Source organism: Pseudophryne corroboree, chromosome 9, assembly GCF_028390025.1.
Source record: "Pseudophryne corroboree isolate aPseCor3 chromosome 9, aPseCor3.hap2, whole genome shotgun sequence".
In the NCBI taxonomy this organism is placed as follows: domain Eukaryota; kingdom Metazoa; phylum Chordata; class Amphibia; order Anura; family Myobatrachidae; genus Pseudophryne; species Pseudophryne corroboree.
In genome coordinates this window covers 189,941,662-189,965,648 of record NC_086452.1, presented here as the reverse complement: position 1 = coordinate 189,965,648, position 23,987 = coordinate 189,941,662, and the positions used below count along the sequence as shown (strand labels likewise).

The following is a 23,987-nucleotide window of genomic DNA, read 5'->3' as shown; positions in this document are numbered from 1 at the left end:
AAATATAAAAGGATAGAGGATAGGAAATAAACTTAACTTGAAAACACTGGGTGGACAGTACAGGCCAACGCGTTTCATCTCAATAGACTTCTTCAAGGGGTAGGGACAGAATGAAGCTGTATGTCTATTTATACCCATATCACTTAGGTATGAGGTGGTGACATCATAATAGATCATGTGATGTGATCTGACAACAAACATTAACAGAACGTACAAAGCTCATTTTAAAACATATCAGGGGTGAGGTCCTCACCAGGCATGTCCATTATTGATGAAAACGAGTGAAAAACAGTATGAAATAACGTTTAAAAACGTCCAGAATGTGAACAGGAGTCATTTCCGCCACACTTCCGGTGACGGAGGACTCCGTTCGTCACTTCCGCCCCACTTCCGGCGGCGATCACGCATGCGGCGGCTCCCGGCATCCTGGATCTCAATGCGCATGCTCCCACGGGTATTCTGTGTTGCTTTTACAAAGAGGGGGATGTTTTGTCTCCTCCAGCTCACTCGGTTAGAGTCCATTTTATGTGGGTTTCTTGTCATATTTTTCAATGAGGCTGCGGCGGACATCTTTGAGTAGTCATGCAGACAGTCCCAGGACAAAGGCAGCTCGGTTTCCATGGCAACATGTTGCATATATGAAATAATAGAAAACAAATGATAGAATCAACATATCATAATATAGATAATCAAATACAGGCATAGTTTCCATGGCTACAGTTAAAAGTAGACACAGCCATAATAAAAAATAGACATACGTCATTTATTATATTTTAAAGTGCCAGTGCAGTAAAAGTGAATATATTTAAGTGTCATATCTATATTATTAGAAGTGACATTGGGCTCATCTAGATAATGATGCCCGTGAGGGAATAAAAAAAATAAAAAAATAAAAATATATATATAAGACAGGTGCAGGGGAACGGGAGTGTGTAAATGGTAATCCAATGTGTTAGAATTAATTAATATCAAATAAGGTGACAATAAAATACCACAGTGCTTGGTCATTATTTATTGGTGCTCGTCTGTTATCATTACAGTACCTGATCTTCCCAGGTAGTCTCCCTCCCTGGTACTGGTCAGACCCGAACACTGCTTAGCTTCCAAGATCAGACGAGATTGGGTGTACCAGCGTGGTTTGACTGTGAATTTTAACATACATCAAAGTACCCGAGACCAGGTTAAAAAAAATTAATTTTTATTTTATGATTCCATAAAAGTGCTTATCAATAGGTCAATGTGTATTATACAACAACTGTTATCCTTACAGTACCTGATCTTCCCAGGTAGTCTCCCTCCCTGGTACTGGTCAGGCCCAGACACTGCTTAGCTGCCAAGATCAGGCGAGATTGGGCGTACCAGTGTGGTTTGACTGTACGCGGATTCAAACAGACACCATGATAACAAAGACCTGGTTATTTTGAAACACTTGTTTAATATCTTTTGAAGTGCAAAACGTGTCTTATTGGATGACGTGGAATACAGAACAAGGAAGAGAATAAACACGGTATATAGAGAATAAAAAGAGGGGTAGCGGATACTGCACCTTATAGAAAAGGTGCAATTTCATATCCCTCGTTCAGGCCAGCTGGATGTAGAGTCTGCAACTGGAAGATCCAGTACATTTCCCGTCTGGAAAGTTTATAAGCGAGGTCCCCTCCTCTCTCACCCAGGACCACGTGTTCAATAGCCTTGAATGAAATTTCCTCTGGATTGGAATCATGTTGTACCGCAAAATGTCTGGAAACTGCATGGCTCTCTACTTTGTTTTTGATGTTTCTTATGTGCTCCTGGATCCGTATTTTCAGGGGTCTTTTTGTCTTTCCCACATATTTCATTTTACAGGTTCATTCCAAGAGGTAAATCACAGATGATGTATTGCAGTTCATAAAGTCCTTTATGGTATATTCCTTCTTGTCATCCGGGTCACTAAATGTTTTCCTGTTTCGATGTAAGTATCTGCAGATGTTGCACTTTCCACATTTATATGATCCTGTACATTTCAGGCTCGGGGTCTTGTACATTGCTTCCTCTCTTAGCATACTTGGTGCAACAATGTCCTTCAAATTTCTTGATTTTTTGAATACAAGTTCAGGTTGTGGCGGTAGAATCTCCTTAAGCACCGGGTCCATTAAAAGAATGTTCCAATGAGTTCTGAGTGATTTCCGTATTACTTTTTCATGCTGACTGAAGGTGGTAATGAAGGCGACCGAGTCGTTTTTCTCCTCTCTGGTTTTATACGTTAATAATTCCTCTCTGTTGAGGCTTCTTGTATTTTCCAGAGCTGCATCTAGAATGGGTTCAGGGTAACTTTTATCCTCAAACCTTTTTCTGTAGACTTCAAGTTGGTCATCACAGTCTTTGGAGCTTGTGCAATTCCTTTTTATTCTTGAAAATTGGGATGCCGGGATATTGTTCTTCCACCTTTCTAGGTGGTTACTATGATAGTGCAAGTAACTGTTCATGTCCACTTCCTTGATAAAATTTCTCGACGTGACCCTCCCATTCTCTCCAGATAAAATCAGATCTAGGTACTCCACAGATCTACTATCAACAGTTGAAGTAAAAGCAATGTTCAAGTCGTTGGTTCCCAATGTCCTGAGGAAATCATTAAAAGTTTCTGTTGAACCGTCCCAGATGATTAAAATGTCATCAATGTATCTTTTGTACATTACCACATTCTCCTTGAAAGCTCTTGAGTTGTAAACATGTACTCTTTCCCAACTTCCCATAAACAAGTTGGCAAAACTCGGGGCAAACGTTGTTCCCATTGCTGTACCGCAGCATTGTAAGTAAAACTGGTTTAAAAATGTAAAATAGTTATGACTGAGGATAAAATGCATAAGATCACATATAAAATCCCTGTGGGTGTCAGTGAGGGAAGGGTCGCTTTCCAAAAACTCCCTACATGCGGATATGCCTTTTGAATGCTCGATACATGTATACAAAGATTGGACGTCTACAGTCACCCAAATGTATGAGTCTTTCCACTCCACCGTTATTATTATGTTAAGTACCGATGTAGTATCTTTAAAAAAAGATGGAAGCTCCTTCACATACTTCTTTAAAAACACATCGACATACTTCAACAAGTTTGCGGTAAGCGACCCGATCCCTGCTACGATTGGTCTACCCGGTGGATTGGTCAAGGATTTATGGATTTTTGGCAAGAAATAAAAAATGGGGGTAATGGGATTAGATTGCATCAAATATTGAAATTCATCTTTGGTTAGTACATTATTCCGTAGACCATGTAAAAGTACAGTTCTGAGTTCGTCCACAAAGGCTTCTTTAGGGTCACTTTTCAACGGTCTGTATGAGATCGTATCTCCCAAAAGTCTTTGTGCCTCTTTGGTATATGCCTCATGGTCCATAAGACCCCGAGCCTGAAATGTACAGGATCATATAAATGTGGAAAGTGCAACATCTGCAGATACTTACATCGAAACAGGAAAACGTTTAGTGACATGGATGACAAGAAGGAATATACCATAAAGGACTTTATGAACTGCAATACATCATCTGTGATTTACCTCTTGGAATGTACCTGTAAAATGAAATATGTGGGAAAGACAAAAAGACCCCTGAAAATACGGATCCAGGAGCACATAAGAAACATCAAAAACAAAGTAGAGAGCCATGCAGTTTCCAGACATTTTGCGGTACAACATGATTCTAATCCAGAGGAAATTACGTTCAAGGCTATTGAACACGTGGTCCTGGGTGAGAGAGGAGGGGACCTCGCTAATAAACTTTCCAGACGGGAAATGTACTGGATCTTCCAGTTGCAGACTCTACATCCAGCTGGCCTGAACGAGGGATATGAAATTGCATCTTTTCTATAAGGTGCAGTATCCGCTACCCCTCTTTTTATTCTCTATATACCGTGTTTATTCTCTTCCTTGTTCTGTATTCCACGTCATCCAATAAGACACGTTTTGCACTTCAAAAGATATTAAACAAGTGTTTCAAAATAACCAGGTCTTTGTTATCATGGTGTCTGTTTGAATCCGCGTAGTCAAACCACACTGTTACGCCCAATCTCACCTGATATTGGCGGCTAAGCAGTGTCTGGGCCTGACCAGTACCAGGGAGGGTGACTACCTGGGAAGATCAGGTACTGTAATGATAACAGACGAGCACCAATAATTAATGACTAAGCACTTCGGTATTTTATTGTCACCTTATTTGATATTAATTAATTCTAACACATTGGATTACCATTTACACACACCCGTTCCCCTGCACCTGTCTTATATATATATATATATATATATATATATATATATTTTTTTTTTTTTAATTCCCTCACGGGCATCATTATCTAGATGAGCCCAATGTCACTTCTAATAATATAGATATGACACTTAAATATATTCACTTTTACTGCACTGGCACTTTAAAATATAATAAATGACGTATGTCTATTTTTTATTATGGCTGTGTCTACTTTTAACTGTAGCCATGGAAACTATGCCTGTATTTGATTATCTATATTATGATATGTTGATTCTATCATTTGTTTTCTATTATTTCATATATGCAACATGTTGCCATGGAAACCGAGCTGCCTGTGTCCTGGGACTGTCTGCATGGCTACTCAAAGATGGCCGCCGCAGCCTCATTGAAAAATATGACAAGAAACCCACATAAAATGGACTCTCCCCGAGTGAGCTGGAGGAGACAAAACCCCCTCTATGTAAAAGCAACACAGAATACCCGTGGGCGCATGCGCATTGAGATCCAGGAAGCCGGGAGCCGCCGCGTGAGCATGCGCGATCGCCACCGGAAGTGGGGCTGAAGTGACGAACGGAGTCCTCCGTCACCGGAAGTGTGGCGGAAATGACTCCTGTTCACATTCTGGACGTTTTTAAACGTTATTTCATACTGTTTTTCACCCGTTTTTATCAATAATGGACATGCCTGGTGAGGACCTCACCCCTGATATGTTTTAAAATGAGCTTTGTACGTTCTGTTAATGTTTGTTGTCAGATCACATCACATGATCTATTATGATGTCACCACCTCATACCTAAGTGATATGGGTATAAATAGACATACAGCTTCATTCTGTCCCTACCCCTTGAAGAAGTCTGTTGAGACGAAATGCGTTGGGCCTGTACTGACCACTAAGTGTTTTCAAGTTAAGTTTATTTCCTATCCTTTATCCTTTTATATTTTTGTACTTTATTTTATATGAAATCTTTGCTTGTACTCCAAACATTTTTAAAAAACTGATTTTACTCTCATGTATTAAAAACGTTTTGCTTGGTGACTTCCGGTTTCGGCATGACGAAGTGAGCAGCAGCTCCCGTGCGCTCCTCCTCCGCCGCCAGCTTTTCCGTCTGCTGTACCCTGCACAGACCCGATCCATACCCGCTACTGCTAGCGGTGAGCTCCAGGCATCGATCCGCAACATCTCCCGCTGATATGGAGAAATACTTGGGCCCGCTGGCACCGCCCAAGCTACATCCGCCAGCGCTCCCCTCCAGACAGGAGAAATGCCGCGCCGAGCAGAGCATGGCGCCCAGCACGGATTCCAGTCCTATGAAGCCAATGGCAAAGAAGGCGATTATGGACACCATGGAGGATCCCTCTCAAACTAAGGTGCGTTCAGACATTGGCACCACAGCCACTTCTCCCATGTATGCTGATATTGTATCTGCAATTCAGGACACCATGGCCCCAGTTAGTGATATCACAGCGCAGATTAAACAGCTTTCGTGCAGAGTTACTGACACTGAAAATCTTTTGGGAACCACAATAGATGAAGTTTCTGCCTTACAGAAGGCTGTTACACATTTAGAGAGAGATAATAAAATCCTTCTAGAAAAGATTGACAATATTGAAAACCGTACACGGCGCTGCAATCTCCGTATACTTGGTTTGCCGGAGTCTTTATCAGGCCCAGGGCTTGAAAATTTTGTGCGCATTATCCTTCCAAAACTTCTCCATATTGAGGCTGAGTGTGCTGATTTGGTCATAGAAAGAGTACACCGAATGGGTGACTTGTCCCGTGCTCGCAATAATAAGCCGCGTGTGGTCATCTTTAAGACTTTAAATTTTTTACATAAATCTGCAATTTGGAGGGCCTCTCGCAAAGAAGACCACTTACAATGGGAAGGTGCTACACTTCAAATTTTCCAGGACTATTCTGTGGAACTCTCCCGTCTCCGTAGAGCCTTCTCCCCTGTCTGTTCTATGCTAGTACAGAAGAAGTGTAAATTCGCTTTGTTGTATCCTGCTCGCCTGAGAGTGTTTCAAGGCTCATCATTCCTCGATTTTACCAATCCTACCGATGCTGCAGCATATTTTAAGGAAAACTCTGAATTCTCTACTAATGACATTACTGATCCCACTGATGTTTGACTCACTTGCAGTTTAGCAAATTTCCCATTTTATAACTACGAAATAGGGTTTAGGCCTGTGTTATATTTCTTTTTGCTTTTTATATCTACGGATTGCTGGCGGTGGCTGAGCAGCCTCTGCCGTTGTTTTAATAACTGACGTTTAACAGTTATTTGTGTTCACCTGAAGTCCATTACATTTAGTAGTAGTTATTGTGAGTTTTATATCACTACAGGTTGTCTTGCTGTGTCTCTTGTTACTTCTTTTTTTCTTCTTTTCTCGTGTCTGGATCCCCCTTTGTCTTTGTTTCCTTCCATCATGTTTTTCCCTCCCCCCCTACTTCCCTGATCCGCACCTTCAGAGATGTTAGCAGTTTATATTTCGCTTTTCTGCCAGCTTTTGAAATTTCCATTCGTGCTGTAATGTATGTCTTCTCTTAAAATAGGTACTCTAAATGTAGGCGGGATTAATACTCCGGCAAAGAGACGCAAAATATTGTTGTATCTTAACAAATGTTCTGTTGATATAGCATGTTTGCAGTAGACGCACTTGGTTTTACAGGAAACAAAAAAACTGCAGATGCTTAATTGGGTAGTCTTGGGAGCAGCATCCCTTAACTCAAAATCTTGTGGCGTAATTATTCTAGCACAGAAATCCCTGTCTATTGATGTGCTATCTATTTCTGCTGACCCTGAAGGCCGATATGTCCTCATAGAATGCCAAATTGGGGGAAATAAATATTTTATATGTAATGTATATGCACCCAATGTGTATAAGAAATCTTTCTTTACATCTCTTTTAACTATGTTATATAAATGTGATTTATCTTCCTTGATAGTCTGTGAGGACTTAAATTTAGTTTCTTCTTTATACTTAGAGAAGTCCCATTTGGTTAAATCCTCTAGACCTTTGCCTAAGATTGGGGTGCCATGGGTGTCTAAAAAACTCAACCTTATTGACACATGGAGAGCTCTAAATCCGATTGAGAAAGAGTTTTCCTGTTTATCAATGGCTCACAATACCTGGTCACAGATAGATTATATACTAATTACCTCCTCACTCTTCCCTTATGTTCATCAAGCGTCTATAGAACCGATTTCTATCTCCAACCATGGTTTGGTCTGGATAGTACTAGCTTATACTACGGAAAAGAGTAGTCGGCCTTTGTGGAGATTCCCTTCATATCTGGGGAAATCTGAGAATTTTAAAAGTAAGATATTATCAGTTTGGGAAAATTATAAACAGACTAATGCTCCATGTGAGAAAAAGAAAAGGAAGATATAACAGCGCTTCCAAACTGGATATGAAAACCAAATGTAATTTATTACAAAAATTAAATAAACAATATATAAAATAACACATAAAATTCTATTAAAAGAGGGCGAGCACAACATTATATTTGGTGTATTACCACATAGGAAGCCTGGGCAAAGTCCACTATATGGAATCCAAGGAAATAGTGCCACAGTCCTCGGTGCAGTTTTCAATGCAGGTAGATGTCAGTCCACATAAATGGTGAAGGCAAACCTTTGATTAGGCTTAATTCTGAACAGTAACGCAGTCCTGTTTAAAGCTGGTTCTCTTCTACCTCTGTGGTCATCTTCCAAATCCCCATATAGCTTGTAAATGGACTTCTAGGCGTTTTTCCAAGATGGATATGTGGAATCTGTGGTGCCCGGCTCCTGTAAACCAATGCGTTTCGCTGTATCCACAGCTTTGTCAAGCTTTAAACAGGACTGTGTTTCTGTTCAGAATTAAGCCTTATCAAAGGTTTGCCTTCACCATTTATGTGGACTGACATCTACCTGCATTGAAAACTGCACCCAGGACTGTGGCACTATTTCCTTGGATTCCATATAGTGGACTTTGCCCAGGCTTCCTATGTGGTAATACACCAAATATAATGTTGTGCTCGCCCTCTTTTAATAGAATTTTATGTGTTATTTTATAGATTGTTTATTTAATTTTTGTAATAAATTACATTTGGTTTTCATATCCAGTTTGGAAGCGCTGTTATATCTTCCTTTTCTGTCTATTCCAGGGGCTAACTACTCCTTTAAACAGCAGCTTATAGGATAAACAGCTCCTCTTGATAGCGCCGGGCCTATTACCTTGGTAATAATCTTTCTCATAATGCTCCATGTGAATTAGAAAACCCTTCCCTTTTTTGGCAAGCAGCAAAGTCGGTTTTAAGAGGCGAAATAATTTCCTATGATACACATGTTAAAAAACAACGTGACACTCTATATCTTGAAAGCCAACAAATTCTATCTTTGGCCTACCAGTCTTATAAACTAAATTCTACTGAACGAAATAGACACTCTTATTTAGTAGCCAAAACTAATTTTAATAACCTTTTACATTCCTCCGGTAAGAAATATCTTTTTAATATTAGTTATAAATTTCATCGATTTGGGTACAAGTCAGGGAAGCTTCTCACTACATTGTTGACGGGTGCTAGGAAACCGATGATGGTTCATCCTTTAAAATTAGCAGATGGTTCTCATTCATCTTCAAATACCCAAATTTCTGAGATTATGAGAGATTTTTATGCTACATTGTACTCTCCCCCTGATTCGTCCCCGGTTGATATTCCCCCAAATTCTTCAGAGTCCTCCTTGCCTTATTCTCAAAAGTTCTGGGACACTTTGCCGCTACCTCCAATTCCCACGATTTATATTTCTTCCTTGTCTGCTCCCATCTCGATAGATGAAATTTCTCATACTATAAAACTACTTAAACTTTGTAAATCCCCTGGCCCGGATGGGTACTCAAATTAATTTTATAAATTAATGTCCCCACACATATGCCCTATTTTACAGGCTGTTTATAATGGTATTATGACTGATGGGACTCTCCCTCCCTATTTTACTGATGCAGTGATCAAAGTGTTACCAAAGGAAGGTAGAGATCTCTCCTTACCGGGCTCATATCGACCGATATCGTTACTTAATGTTGATTTTAAAATTTTTACATCTATTTTAGCTCAAAGACTTAAAGAGATCCTCCCTTTTTTGGTACATAAAGACCAAACTGGTTTTATTTCCGGTAGGCATTCGGTGGTAAATCTCCGGAGAGTTCTTTCAGTCATACACCATGTAAATACGAATCCTTCTTCAATCTCGTCCCATAGTTTGGTTCTTACCTTAGACGCAGAAAAGGCCTTTGACCTTTTGCTATGGCCCCATTTATTACACACATTGAAAAATGTTGCTTTTCCGGATTCTTTTATTTTTCTTATAAAAACCTTGTACTCTTCCCCTTTATCTTATGTGTCCTGCAATGGAGTAATGTCCACTCCTTTTTTATTACAACGGGGAACGAGACAAGGGTGTCCCCTTTCCCCTCTCCTTTTTGATTTATCTATTGAACCACTGGCTGTGGCCATTCGAGAATCTAGTCGCATCCAGGGTATAACAATTGGGAAGGAAATTCTGAAAATAGCCTTATTTGCTGATGACACACTTTTATTTTTGTCAAACCTGGAATTATCATTGCCAGCTTTAATGCAATTAATCTCTTCCTTTGGGAAAATTGCAGGTTATAAGATCAATATTACAAAATCGGAAATCCTCTTGTTGGGCAATACCTCACCGAGTATCCTCTCCCACCCTGATATTCCTCCTTTCCAAATATCCAAATCACATTTTAAGTATCTTGGTATTAATTTATGCACTGACTTAGCTAACTTATATAAGGTTAATTATAACTTCTATGGCTCTTAAGTTGGATGTGTGGAAAGATTTACCCCTCTCTCTCCTTGGCAGACTTGAAGTTATCAAGAGTATCCTTTTCCCTAAATTATTTTATTATATACAGATGTTGCCAATTTCCCTATCGCGTTCTGATATTCTCAAAATAGAAGCCCAGTTTTCTAAATTTATATGGCGGGGAAAGCGTCCGCGGATTGCTAAACTGAAATTGAAGGCTGCCAAGCGAGATGGAGGTTTTGGTTTACCCGACCTACAGGCTTACTCTTTCGCAGTACATTTCCGATATATCCTAGATTGGTTGCATGGTACTTCATTGTATACAGACATAGATCTAGAACAGGCTATTTTCTTTCCATACTCCCCTGGTGCTCTAATTCACCTGCGACCCTCGCAAATTCCCTTTAAGATTAAGGATCATATTTTATTTAAGGATACCTTTTTAGCTTGGTCTACTATGAACAAAAAATGTCACAGAAATCCGCACTTCTCCCATTATATCCCCTTATGGGGCAATCCAGATTTCACGCCTTCCCTACAAAATACTGCTTTCTCCCTATGGAAATCCAAAGGTCTAGATTCATTTAACAAGGTCTTTGACCCCGGAGGCTCTATATATTCATTTTCAGAATTGTGTCAAAAATTTGATCTCCCCAAGCAACATATGTTTATGTATTTCCAGGTGCGTCACTTTGTAAACTCTCACATCTCCCATTCTTGTTCATCTTCTCCAAATGATTTGAATTTGCTCTCTAAAGCTTTCGATACTCTTCTTAAACCTGTTCAGTGCCGTCCTTTTAAAGTGAAACATATGTATACTGTCTTACTGTCATGTTCCTCCACTATTCAATGGGATAACCTATTATTGAAATGGAAAAATGATATACCTACTTTGGTGGGCGTTAACAACCTCACTGACCCTTGCCAGCAATCTCTTAAATATCTAGCTTCATCTTATTTACAAGAGGTTCATCTGAGAACTATTCATAGGGCATATATTACTCCGTTACAACGTAAATATATGGTACCCAGTGAAACAGGGAATTGTATTAAATGTGGAGTTTCTTCAGCATCTTTCTTACATTGCATGTGGGAGTGTAGGAAAGGTAAACTTTTTTGGAGGAAGCTTATAGCGTTTATTAACCAAATGTTTTCAATGAATACCGAACTAGACCCATTAGCATGTCTATGTTTAAATTTCAAGAATTGGAATCTGAAGCAGGAAATTCACCCCCTACTTAGTATTATACTTACTCTTGGTAAAAAGTGTTTATTGATTCGCTGGGTTAAGCGATCTGCCCCTTCTCTTAATGAGATCAAACAAAAGCTGTTACAACTCTTGTATTATGATAGAAGAACATTGCTGACATCGACATCTACCTTTGGACCTCGCCGGTTTTGTCTCAAATGGAACTATTTAATTGAAACTCTGGATCAACCTACGAAAGCTCAAATTTTAAAGATGTTAGACTGTAAAGTATTGACTTATAATTCCTTTATACGGGATCATTGTTGATAGATTATTCTCTAATGCTTATATGTTTTGAAAATGCTGGCCTATCTAATTATTTAGTTGCTGACATCCCACTCCTTTCCTTCCTTTTCTTTCCTCATGTGTACTCCCTTTGTGTATGTACCCTCTTTCTTTCTATTATATTCTTACCAATTTTCCTTCTTTAGAGTCAGAATGTATATTATATATTATATATTCTATGTTCTATATTGTTTTATGACCAGGCTGTCAGTGGTCTCTTGATAGTTCTGTTATATATTTTGATAGTCAGTATGTGCTACTACTTTAGTTCAGTTGTTGAGACTTCTGATATGTATACTTTCTGATTCAGCTGTCTTTTTCCACAAAATCAATAAATATATCTTGAGGGGAAAAAAAAACACTTTTTGCTTTTATATTTTTTGGCTTACATTTTTTAAAAACATTTTTTAAACACGATCTTTTAGCCAAATTAGTGGCCCGTATCCCTATCCCCCCTGTTTTATGCATTTTTAACAACACTATACCATTGTTGTATTTTTAGGGTTTGGCTGACACCTTTTTATAAGGGAAAATGGGCTTTTAGTATTTTTGTGTGGTGAAACCTTTTAACGTTTACATAGCCTTACTGAGACTTTCATTTCACAAGTGGCGCTGTACTATCTTCTTGTACAAATCTTTGTTGGTATATTTTGTATAGCAGCCTGGTGGGCATAAAAGATCCAGTACCAGACAGAAATGTTTGGAAATAATGATCGTACAACTAAAAGAAATGACCAATGCCAAAAAATATTCAATGAGAGTAAAACATGTAATGTCCCCACACCAACACGAGATCTGGATGACTTGTTTTGGGGAATGGAAAAACTCCTTATTAAGGAAGTCAAAGCATGGTGGGATGTGAAAGGACTCGAACATTACATCTCAGTTAATCGAGTGCCTAGGGGTCTGAGAATCCTCAAACAACCCACGTTTGGGAACATGGACACAGAATTCATAGAGGAATGGGACTCCATATTACATAGATGTTCCATTGATTTAATGAAATTACTCATCAGGAAAAAGAAAAATGTCCTGGTGGAATTAGAAGCTGAGATTAAATTGAAAGAGTCGGAGATGCTCAGCTTCAAGGATAAGGAAGACTTTCAAATAAATGAAAAGGTTCTGAATAAGAAACTTGAACACGTTGAAGGGGAGGTCATAAAAGGAAAAGAAAAGAAATTTAATAGGGACAAGAATGACTATATTCATGGACAAACGAAAAGTTGGAGCAAATTCAAGGCACGTGACCAATCCAATGGGATCGGAAGATATCAGTGGAAAACAGTACCAAATAGAGGGAGAAGTACTAGGAACAGGAGTACAGATTCTGCATCAAGCCCATACGTAAGAACAACCAACAGGTTTTCTGCATTGCAAAGAAGGGACTTAACGGGTGATCAAGATTTTTTATCTTTAAGAACAGGTGCACAAACAAAGGATACAATAAGAAACGTGGTGAAAGAGGACAGCAGACAGGCCTCACCAATGAAAAGAAGGTTCCTAGAAGAAGAGGAAAACGGGGCGGAAGGAGGGAGAGAACAAAAGAGAAGGAACCTGTAGAAGCTGTACCGCAGAGTAAAGGCATCTTCAACTTATCAAAACACATTTTAACCAAACCCGAGGTGACACTTTTGAATAAGGGATTATCATTTGCAACTACAAGTGGCCTAAATAAGTTTGAGACTTTTATTGACTTAAATAAATTCGTACGGAAACTGACGCTAAAAAGACATTTTCTGAGGAAAGAGGAAGCTGTCATTAGTAATTATGAAGACAGATCTAAGTCTGGTCTAAAACCAACTTCGAAATATTATCCCTTGGAATCTAAAGGCAACAGTGTCAGTATATTTTATGATTTGTTGAAAAAGGATTTATGTGACACTGAACTGAAACCAGTCAAGGAGAAAAATATGAGCAATCGAGAGTGTGAAGCTATGAAAAAACTCCAGAAAAATAACAACTTAGTTATAAAACAAGCTGATAAAGGGGGGGGGGGGGGATTAGTTATTATGGACCATGAGGCATATACCAAAGAGGCACAAAGACTTTTGGGAGATACGATCTCGTACAGACCGTTGAAAAGTGACCCTAAAGAAGCCTTTGTGGACGAACTCAGAACTTTACTTTTACATGGTCTATGGAATAATGTACTGACCAAAGATGAATTTCAATATTTGATGCAATCTAATCCCATTACCCCCATTTTGTATTTCTTGCCAAAAATCCATAAATCCTTGACCAATCCACCGGGTAGACCAATCGTAGCAGGGATCGGGTCGCTTACCGCAAACTTGACGGAGTATGTCGATGTGTTTTTAAAGAAGTATGTGAAGGAGCTTCCATCTTTTTTGAAAGATACTACAATGGTGTCAGATTGTGTTTTGACTGTGTCCCCGGAGGGGGCGCTAGTGGGTCAGTGGAGGTGGATGGGAGAAAACGAGGAGGCTGGATAACGTTTCTGCGCATGAGCGCAATGATATTTATTCAACAGATGGTTAACAGAACGGCAGCAGAAATAATAATAATAATAATGCAAATGTCAATCACACAGCGTAATAGCTGAAAGTCTTATGGCAACGGAATGAATGATGACTGAGAAATGATAACCGGTAATATGATGAACAGATGAAATGATAACTTTGTAAAGATGATTCTGGTATGGAAACCAGTGCAGGTTAAAACATGGAACTTGGTAGTGAAGATGTTAAATGGCAAACCTGGTAGCAGAGGCAGGAGTCTGACTAAGTCCACAGTGCAGGTGGTGAAGCACTGACAGCAAGCAAGCTGTATCACAGGTGGAGGAATGGAACACACCTGGAGTCAGTCTCTACTGCAAGGCTGAAGCACACAAGATGATGATGGGTGTGAAGCCTGTTGATGAAATGCAGGTATTGCTGGGACTTGAAGTTCCACGGAGCTGTGTAATAACCAGGAGTACAAGTCTTAGGTAGAGAGCCAGGAACACGGAGGAAACAGGAACAGATCCTTTCACATGGGTCGCAGGAGTGACACAAAGTCCAGGATGCCTGCAGACTGATCCTGCAGTCTCTTATATACCCCTTGGTTCACAGACTTTGGTGGAGTGAGGGAAAGTGGGTGCGGCCAAGCACCGGATTGGCCGCTGTATGCTGACTGTTGGAAACTGTCATGGCGGCGCCCATGCCGCGGCCTAGCGGGAACGCGGCGTGCTACACGCCCGCTGTCACAGGAGCGCTCCCAGGCCCATGATGGCGTCCGATGGCAGGGACGTGGACGACAGATGACCGCAGGGACCCAGGACGGAGTCCGCAGCGGCGGACAGATGTCAGCTTGGTGAGTCGATTCCTGACAGTACCCCCCCCTTTAAGGGTGGGCACCGAACACCCACGTGGCTTGGAAGGATGAGTGTTATGGAAGACACGGACCAACCTTGGAGCATGGACATCCATCGAATTTACCCAACTTCTCTCCTCTGGGCCATAACCGGACCAATCGACCAGGTACTGGAGACGTCCATACCGGCAACGGGAGTCCAGAATTTTGCCAATCTCGAATTCCACGCCCCGCTGAGTTCGAATTTTGGGGCCAACTGGAAGAGCACTCTGAAAACGGTTCAGGACTAAAGGTCTGAGGAGAGAAACATGAAAAGCATTAGGTATTCGAAGAGAAGGTGGTAACTTCAGTTTGTAGGCCACAGGGTTAATGACTTTTTCGACAGGAAAGGGACCAATGAAACGTGGTGCAAATTTCATAGACGGGACCCTAAGACGGAGGTTACGGGTCGACAGCCAAACCTTGTCCCCAGGTTTCAGGCTAGGAACCGCGCGTCTTTTGCGGTCAGCAAAGTATTTATACCGGCTGGAGGCCTTCTTGAGAGAAATGTGAATCTTCTTCCAGATTGAAGAAAACTGAGTCAATGCAGTAGTGGCAGCAGGAACGTCCATATGAGGGAGTTCTTGGAAGTCTGGAACACGAGGATGCTGCCCATATACCGCAAAGAATGGTGTTGTCCCAGTGGCAGTGTGGTAGCGGAAGTTGTGGGCAAACTCGGCCCATGGGAGCAGATCGAACCAGTCATCCTGAGAAGATGAAACATACAATCTTAAAAACGTCTCTAGTTCTTGATTTACCCTCTCTGTCTGCCCATTCGTCTGAGGATGGTAAGATGACGAAAACTTCAGCTTGACTTGCATGGCAGAACAGAGAGCCCTCCAAAACCTTGCTACAAACTGTACACCTTGGTCGGATATTATTTCTGAGGGTAGACCGTGTAAGCGGAAAATCTCCCGTAAGAAGATTTGGGCAAGTTTTGGGGCAGAAGGGAGACCCTGGAGAGGAACAAAATGGGCCATCTTGGTAAATCTGTCCACTACGACCCAGATGGTATTGTATCCTTGGGAAGGAGGAAGGTCGGTGATAAAATCCATGGACAGGTGTGACCAGGGACGACTAGGAACAGATAATGGTTGTAACTGACCTGCTGGAGACTGACGAGGAGTCTTGTGCTGCACACACTTAGGACAGGATGCCACGAAATCCTTGATGTCAGCCTTCATCTTTGGCCACCAGTATGTCTCAGAGAGAAACTTGAAGGTCTTCAGGACACCAGGATGACCGGTGAACTTGGATTGATGGGCCCAAGATAGCAACTTAGGGCGGAGTTCTGGGGAAACAAAAGTCTTACCAGGAGGAGGAGCTGGGGAGACTTGAGATGCAGCGAATACCACTGGACTCAGGATGGAATGTGGAACTGAGTCAGGCGTTTCCTCTTCGGATTCCATAGATCGGGATAAAGCGTCAGCTTTAACATTCTGCGAACCTGGGCGGAAATGAAGCTTAAAGTTAAAACGTGAGAAAAACATAGCCCACCTGGACTGGCGAGGATTAAGGCACTGGGCTGCCTTTAAATATAGCAGGTTTTTATGATCCGTATAGATGTTGAACGGATGTTTGGCCCCTTCTAGGAGATACCTCCATTCCTCGAGGGCCAGCTTGATCGCCAGTAGTTCTTGATCTCCAACGGAGTAGTTAGCTTCTGCAGGAAGGAATTTACGAGAATAAAATCCACAGGGGTGGATTTTCCCATCGGTTCCCTTCTGGGAGAGAACAGCTCCAACTCCAACTGTGGAGGCATCCACCTCTAACTCGAACGGTCTGTTTACATCTGGCTGAGACAGAACTGGAGTAGACATAAAGGCCAGCTTGATCTTCTGGAAAGCTGCTAAAGCTTCTTCTGACCAGTTGGAATGATTTGCCCCTTTCCGAGTCAGGTTGGTAATAGGAGCGATGAGAGTGGAGAATCCCCGAATAAATTTCCTATAGTAGTTGGCAAATCCCAGGAACCGCTGAATAGACTTGAGAGAATTTGGGATGGACCAATTGGCAATGGCTTCCAACTTTGTCGGGTCCATCTGGAGATCCGATCCGGAAATTATATAACCCAGGAAGGGTATAGAGGGAACTTCAAAGGTGCATTTGGATAGTTTACCGTAGAGCCGGTTCTCACGAAGACGTCGGAGGACTTCACGGACTTGTAGACGATGAGATGGAAGGTCTTGGGAGAAGATGAGGATATCATCCAGATAAACAACGAGGTACTTATACAGAACGTCACGGAAGATTTCGTTCACAAAGTGTTGGAACACTGCTGGAGCATTACTCAACCCGAATGGCATTACCAGGTACTCGTAATGGCCATCTCGAGTGTTAAAGGCTGTCTTCCATTCGTCACCACTCCGGATTCTGATGAGATTGTAGGCACCGCGGAGATCTAACTTGGTGAAGATGCGGGCTCCTTTAACTCTGTCGAATAATTCGGTAATGAGTGGTAATGGATAACTATTTTTAATGGTAATGTCATTGAGACCTCGGTAGTCAATGCATGGACGCAGTCCTCCATCCTTCTTTTTGACAAAGAAGAAGCCTGCACCAGCGGGTGATGATGAAGGATGGATGAATCCCTTCTGTAGGTTCTCCCTGATATAATCGCTCATCGCCTCAGTTTCAGGAACAGACAACGGGTAGGTGCGCCCCCTAGGTGGCTTCTTGCCAGGAAGGAGATCGATGGGACAATCCCATTCCCTATGGGGCGGCAGGACATCTGCGGCCTTCTCACAAAAGACATCAGAGAAATCTTGATAAGCCGCAGGTAGACTTGACTGTGTCTTTACTTCAGTAGACTTTATGGGACAAATTTGGGCTAAACAGGACTGATGGCAATGTGAACCCCATGAGGTAAGCTGTAACGTTGACCAGTCAAACTGTGGATTATGTAGCTGGAGCCAGGGCATGCCCAAGACGATCTCCTGGGTGGCTTGAGGAATGACTAAGAACTTAATCAGTTCAGAGTGTAGGAATCCAACTCCCAAGACCACTGGTACAGTTTGATGGGAAATATTCCCCTTGGAGATTCGACTACCATCCACGGCGGTAATATAAACTGGACAGGAAAGTTCACAAATAGGCAAGGAAAATTTTTTTACCGCAGCTTGGGTGATGAAGTTTCCTGCAGCTCCACAGTCCACTAATGCTGATGCGGACTGGAGCCCAACTGAAGTCTCTAATGTCACTGGAAGGATAAGGTCTTGATTAGAAGGAGCTTGTCTAGAAGATCCCAACTTGACTCCTCCTTTACAAGTCAGGATCTGGCGTTTCCCGAACGCACTGTGCAGGAGTTAATCTGGTGGCCTGCAGCCGCACAATACAGACAAAGTCTCTCACGAATTCTTCTTGCCCGCTCTTCAGGAGTTAGGCGGGACCTATTTACTTGCATAGGCTCGTCAGAAGAGGGAGACTGGAACTGTACGGAGGGTATCATCCTTGATCTGCGTGGCTCACTCCGAGCGCGTTCATTATTGCGTTCGCGGATGCGAGAGTCCAACTTGATGCACAAGGAAATTAATTCAGACAATTGTACAGGAAGGTCGCGGGTCGCCAGTTCGTCTTTGATCCGGTCAGAAAGTCCATGCCAGAAAGCTGCTACCAGGGCCTGATTGTTCCACTGAATCTCTGCGGCCAACGTCTGGAACTGAATGACATATTGTCCCATACTACGGGTACCTTGACGAAGTTGGATCAGGTCAGCAGAAGCTGATGTTGCACGACCAGGCTCGTCAAAGATCCGTCTGAAGGTTGACACGAATTCTGTGTAGTTGTTAATCAGAGGGTCAGCACGTTCCCACAGAGGAGACACCCAGCTCAGAGCAGATCCAGAAAGTAAGGAGATGATGTAGGCAACCTTGGATCTTGGCGTGGGGAAATTATGTGACAACAACTCAAACTGGATTTCACATTGGTTGAGAAACCCGCGACATAACTTTGGACTGCCATCATACTTGCTTGGCACGGGCAGGTGCAGACGTGACGCTGGAGCTGATGCAGCCGGTGTAGAGGAACTCACAGTACTGGCAGGTGCTGGAGTAACAGGAACTGCAGAAGTGTGTACACTAGGCAGGGATTGCTGTAGTGTATCTATCCGGGAGAACATCCCTTGCAGGAACTGGAACATCTGCTGCTGCGCAGCCTCTTGACCATCCAGACGGGAGACCAGATTTTGCAAGGCCTCTGACCCCACACTCCGTCCACCATCCGAGTCCATCGATCCTGGACTTACTGTCAGATTGTGTTTTGACTGTGTCCCCGGAGGGGGCGCTAGTGGGTCAGTGGAGGTGGATGGGAGAAAACGAGGAGGCTGGATAACGTTTCTGCGCATGAGCGCAATGATATTTATTCAACAGATGGTTAACAGAACGGCAGCAGAAATAATAATAATAATAATGCAAATGTCAATCACACAGCGTAATAGCTGAAAGTCTTATGGCAACGGAATGAATGATGACTGAGAAATGATAACCGGTAATATGATGAACAGATGAAATGATAACTTTGTAAAGATGATTCTGGTATGGAAACCAGTGCAGGTTAAAACATGGAACTTGGTAGTGAAGATGTTAAATGGCAAACCTGGTAGCAGAGGCAGGAGTCTGACTAAGTCCACAGTGCAGGTGGTGAAGCACTGACAGCAAGCAAGCTGTATCACAGGTGGAGGAATGGAACACACCTGGAGTCAGTCTCTACTGCAAGGCTGAAGCACACAAGATGATGATGGGTGTGAAGCCTGTTGATGAAATGCAGGTATTGCTGGGACTTGAAGTTCCACGGAGCTGTGTAATAACCAGGAGTACAAGTCTTAGGTAGAGAGCCAGGAACACGGAGGAAACAGGAACAGATCCTTTCACATGGGTCGCAGGAGTGACACAAAGTCCAGGATGCCTGCAGACTGATCCTGCAGTCTCTTATATACCCCTTGGTTCACAGACATTGGTGGAGTGAGGGAAAGTGGGTGCGGCCAAGCACCGGATTGGCCGCTGTATGCTGACTGTTGGAAACTGTCATGGCGGCGCCCATGCCGCGGCCTAGCGGGAACGCGGCGTGCTACACGCCCGCTGTCACAGGAGCGCTCCCAGGCCCATGATGGCGTCCGATGGCAGGGACGTGGACGACAGATGACCGCAGGGACCCAGGACGGAGTCCGCAGCGGCGGACAGATGTCAGCTTGGTGAGTCGATTCCTGACAAATGGTACTTAACATAATAATAACAACAGTGGAGTGGAAAGACTCATACATTTGGGCGACTGTAGACGTCCAATCTTTGTATACATGTATCGAGCATTCAAAAGGCATATCCGCATGTAGGGAGTTTTTGGAAAGCGACCCTTCCCTCACTGACACCCACAGGGATTTTATATGTGATCTTATGCATTTTATCCTCAGTCATAACTATTTTAAATTTTTAAACCAGTTTTACTTACAATGCTGCGGTACAGCAATGGGAACAACGATTGCCCCAAGTTTTGCCAACTTGTTTATGGGAAGTTGGGAAAGAGTACATGTTTACAACTCAAGAGCTTTCAAGGAGAATGTGGTATTGTACAAAAGATACATTGATGACATTTTAATCATCTGGGACGGCTCAACAGAAACTTTTAATGATTTCCTCAGGACATTGGGAACCAACGACTTGAACCTTGCTTTTACTTCAACTGTTGATAGTAGATCTGTGGAGTACCTAGATCTGATTTTATCTGGAGAGAATGGGAGGGTCACGTCGAGAAATTTTATCAAGGAAGTGGACATGAACAGTTACTTGCACTATCATAGTAACCACCTAGAAAGGTGGAAGAACAATATCCCGGCATCCCAATTCTCAAGAATAAAAAGGAATTGCACAAGCTCCAAAGACTGTGATGACCAACTTGAAGTCTACAGAAAAAGGTTTGAGGATAAAAGTTACCCTGAACCCATTCTAGATGCAGCTCTGGAAAATACAAGAAGCCTCAACAGAGAGGAATTATTAACGTATAAAACCAGAGAGGAGAAAAAAGACTCGGTCGCCTTCATTACCACCTTCAGTCAGCATGAAAAAGTAATACGGAAATCACTCAGAACTCATTGGAACATTCTTTTAATGGACCCGGTGCTTAAGGAGATTCTACCGCCACAACCTGAACTTGTATTCAAAAAATCAAGAAATTTGAAGGACATTGTTGCACCAAGTATGCTAAGAGAGGAAGCAATGTACAAGACCCCGAGCCTGATATGTACAGGATCATATAAATGTGGAAAGTGCAACATCTGCAGATACTTACATCGAAACAGGAAAACATTTAGTGACACGGATGACAAGAAGGAATATACCATAAAGGACTTTATGAACTGCAATATATCATCTGTGATTTACCTCTTGGAATGTACCTGTAAAATGAAATATGTGGGAAAGACAAAAAGACCCCTGAAAATACGGATCCAGGAGCACATAAGAAACATCAAAAACAAAGTAGAGAGCCATGCAGTTTCCAGACATTTTGCGGTACAACATGATTCCAATCCAGAGGAAATTACATTCAAGGCTATTGAACACGTGGTCCTGGTTGAGAGAGGAGGGGACCTCGCTAATAAACTTTCCAGATGGGAAATGTACTGGATCTTCCAGTTGCAGACTCTACATCCAGCTGGCCTGAACGAGGGATATGAAATTGCATCTTTTCTATAAGGTGCAGTATCCGCTACCCCTCTTTTTATTCTCTATATACCGTGTTTATTCTCTTCCTTGTTCTGTATTCCATGTCATCCAATAAGACACGTTTTGCACTTCAAAAGATATTACACAAATGTGTTTCAAAATAACCAGGTCTTTGTTATCATGGTGTCTGTTTGAATCCGCGTACAGTCAAACCACACTGGTACGCCCAATCTCGCCTGATCTTGGAAGCTAAGCAGTGTCTGGGCCTGACCAGTACCAGGGAGGGAGACTACCTGGGAAGATCAGGTACTGTAAGGATAACAGTTGTTGTATAATACACATTGACCTATTGGTAAGCACTTTTATGGAATCATACATTTTTTTTTTTTTAACCTGGTCTCGGGTACTTTGATGTCTGTTAAAATTCACATACAGTCAAACCACGCTGGGACGCCCAATCTCGTCTGATCTTGGAAGCTAAGCAGTGTTCGGGCCTGACCAGTACCAGGGAGGGAGACTTACTGGGAAGATCAGGTACTGTAATGATGACAGACGAGCACCAATAAATAATGACCAAGCACTGCGGTATTTTATTGTCAACTTATTTGATATTAATTAATTCTAACACGTTGGATTACCATTTACACACTCCCGTTCCCCTGCACCTGTCTTATATATATATATATATATATATATATATATATATATATATATATATATATAATTTTTTTTTTTATTCCCTCACGGGCATCATTATCTAGATGAGCCCAATGTCACTTCTAATAATGTAGATATGACACTTAAATATATTCACTTTTACTGCACTGGCACTTTAAAATATAATAAATTACGTATGTCTATTTTTTATTATGGCTGTGTCTACTTTTAACTGTAGCCATGGAAACTATGCCTGTATTTGATTATCTATATTATGATATGTTGATTCTATCATTTGTTTTCTATTATTTCATATATGCAACATGTTGCCATGGAAACCGAGCTGCCTGTGTCCTGGGACTGTCTGCATGACTACTCAAAGATGTCCGCCGCAGCCTCATTGAAAAATATGACAAGAAACCCACATAAAATGGACTTTAACCGAGTGAGCTGGAGGAGACAAAACATCCCCCTCTATGTAAAAGCAACACAGAATACCCGTGGGAGCATGCACACTGAGATCCAGGATGCCGGGAGCCGCCGCGTGCGCATGCGCGTTCGCCGCTGGAAGTGGGGCGGAAGTGACGAACGTAGTCCTCCGTCACAGGAAGTGTGGCGGACATGACTCCTGTTCACATTCTGGACATTTTTAAACGTTATTTCATACTGTTTTTCACTCGTTTTCATCAATAATGGACATGCCTGGTGAGGACCTCACCCCTGATATGTTTTAAAATTAGCTTTGTACGTTCTGTTAATGTTTGTTAGATCACATCACATGATCTATTATGATGTCACCACCTCACACCTAAGTGATATGGGTATAAATAGACATACAGCATCATTCTGTCCCTACCCCTTGAAGAAGTCTATTGAGACGAAACGCGTTGGGCCTGTACTGACCACCCAGTGTTTTCAAGTTAAGTTTGTTTCCTATCCTCTATCCTTTTATATTTTTGTACTTCATTTTATATGAAATCTTTGCTTGTACTCCAAACATTTTTAAAAAACTGATTTTACTCTCATGTATTAAAAACTTTTTGCTTGGTGACTTCCGGTTTCGGCATGACGGAGTGAGCAGCAGCTCTCGTGCGCTCCTCCTCTGCCGCCAGCTTTTCCGTCTGCTGTACCCTGCACAGACCCGATCCATACCCGCTACTGCTAGCGGTGAGCTCCAGGCATCGATCCGCAACATCTTCCACTGATATAGAGAAATACTTGGGCCCGCTGGCGCCACCCAAGCTACAGCCGCCAGCGCTCCCCCCCCAGACAGGAGAAACGCCGAGCAGAGCATGGTGCCCAGCACGGATTCCAGTCCTATGAAGCCAATGGCAAAGAAGGCGATTATGGACACCATGAAGGATCCCTCTCAAACTAAGGTGCGTCCAGACATTGGCACCACAGCCACTTCTACCATGTATGCTGATATTGTATCTGCAATTCAGGACACCATGGCCCCACTGCTGCAGAAAGCAGTTAGTGATATCACAGCGCAGATTCAACAGCTTTCGTGCAGAGTTACTGACACTGAAAATCTTTTGGGAACCACAATAGATGAAGTTTCTGCCCTACAGAAGGCTGTTACACATTTAGAGAGAGATAATAAAATCCTTCTAGAAAAGATTGACAATATTGAAAACCGTACACGGCGCTGCAATCTCCGTATACTTGGTTTGCCGGAGTCTTTATCAGGCCCAGGGCTTGAAAATTTTGTGCGCATTATCCTTCCAAAACTTC

The 23,987-nt window shown here is 42.2% G+C and overlaps 4 pseudogenes; 2 read left to right on the top strand and 2 right to left on the bottom strand.

The window, feature by feature from the left end:
* Positions 1–1,031: 1,031 nt before the first annotated feature.
* On the bottom strand, positions 1,032–1,150 carry LOC134958896 (5S ribosomal RNA; annotated as a pseudogene).
* Positions 1,151–1,261: 111 nt separating this feature from the next.
* On the bottom strand, positions 1,262–1,380 carry LOC134958977 (5S ribosomal RNA; annotated as a pseudogene).
* A 20,412-nt stretch (positions 1,381–21,792) lies between these two features.
* Positions 21,793–21,911, top strand: LOC134964956 (5S ribosomal RNA; annotated as a pseudogene).
* Positions 21,912–22,020: 109 nt separating this feature from the next.
* Positions 22,021–22,139, top strand: LOC134958991 (5S ribosomal RNA; annotated as a pseudogene).
* The last annotated feature ends 1,848 nt before the right edge of the window (positions 22,140–23,987 follow it).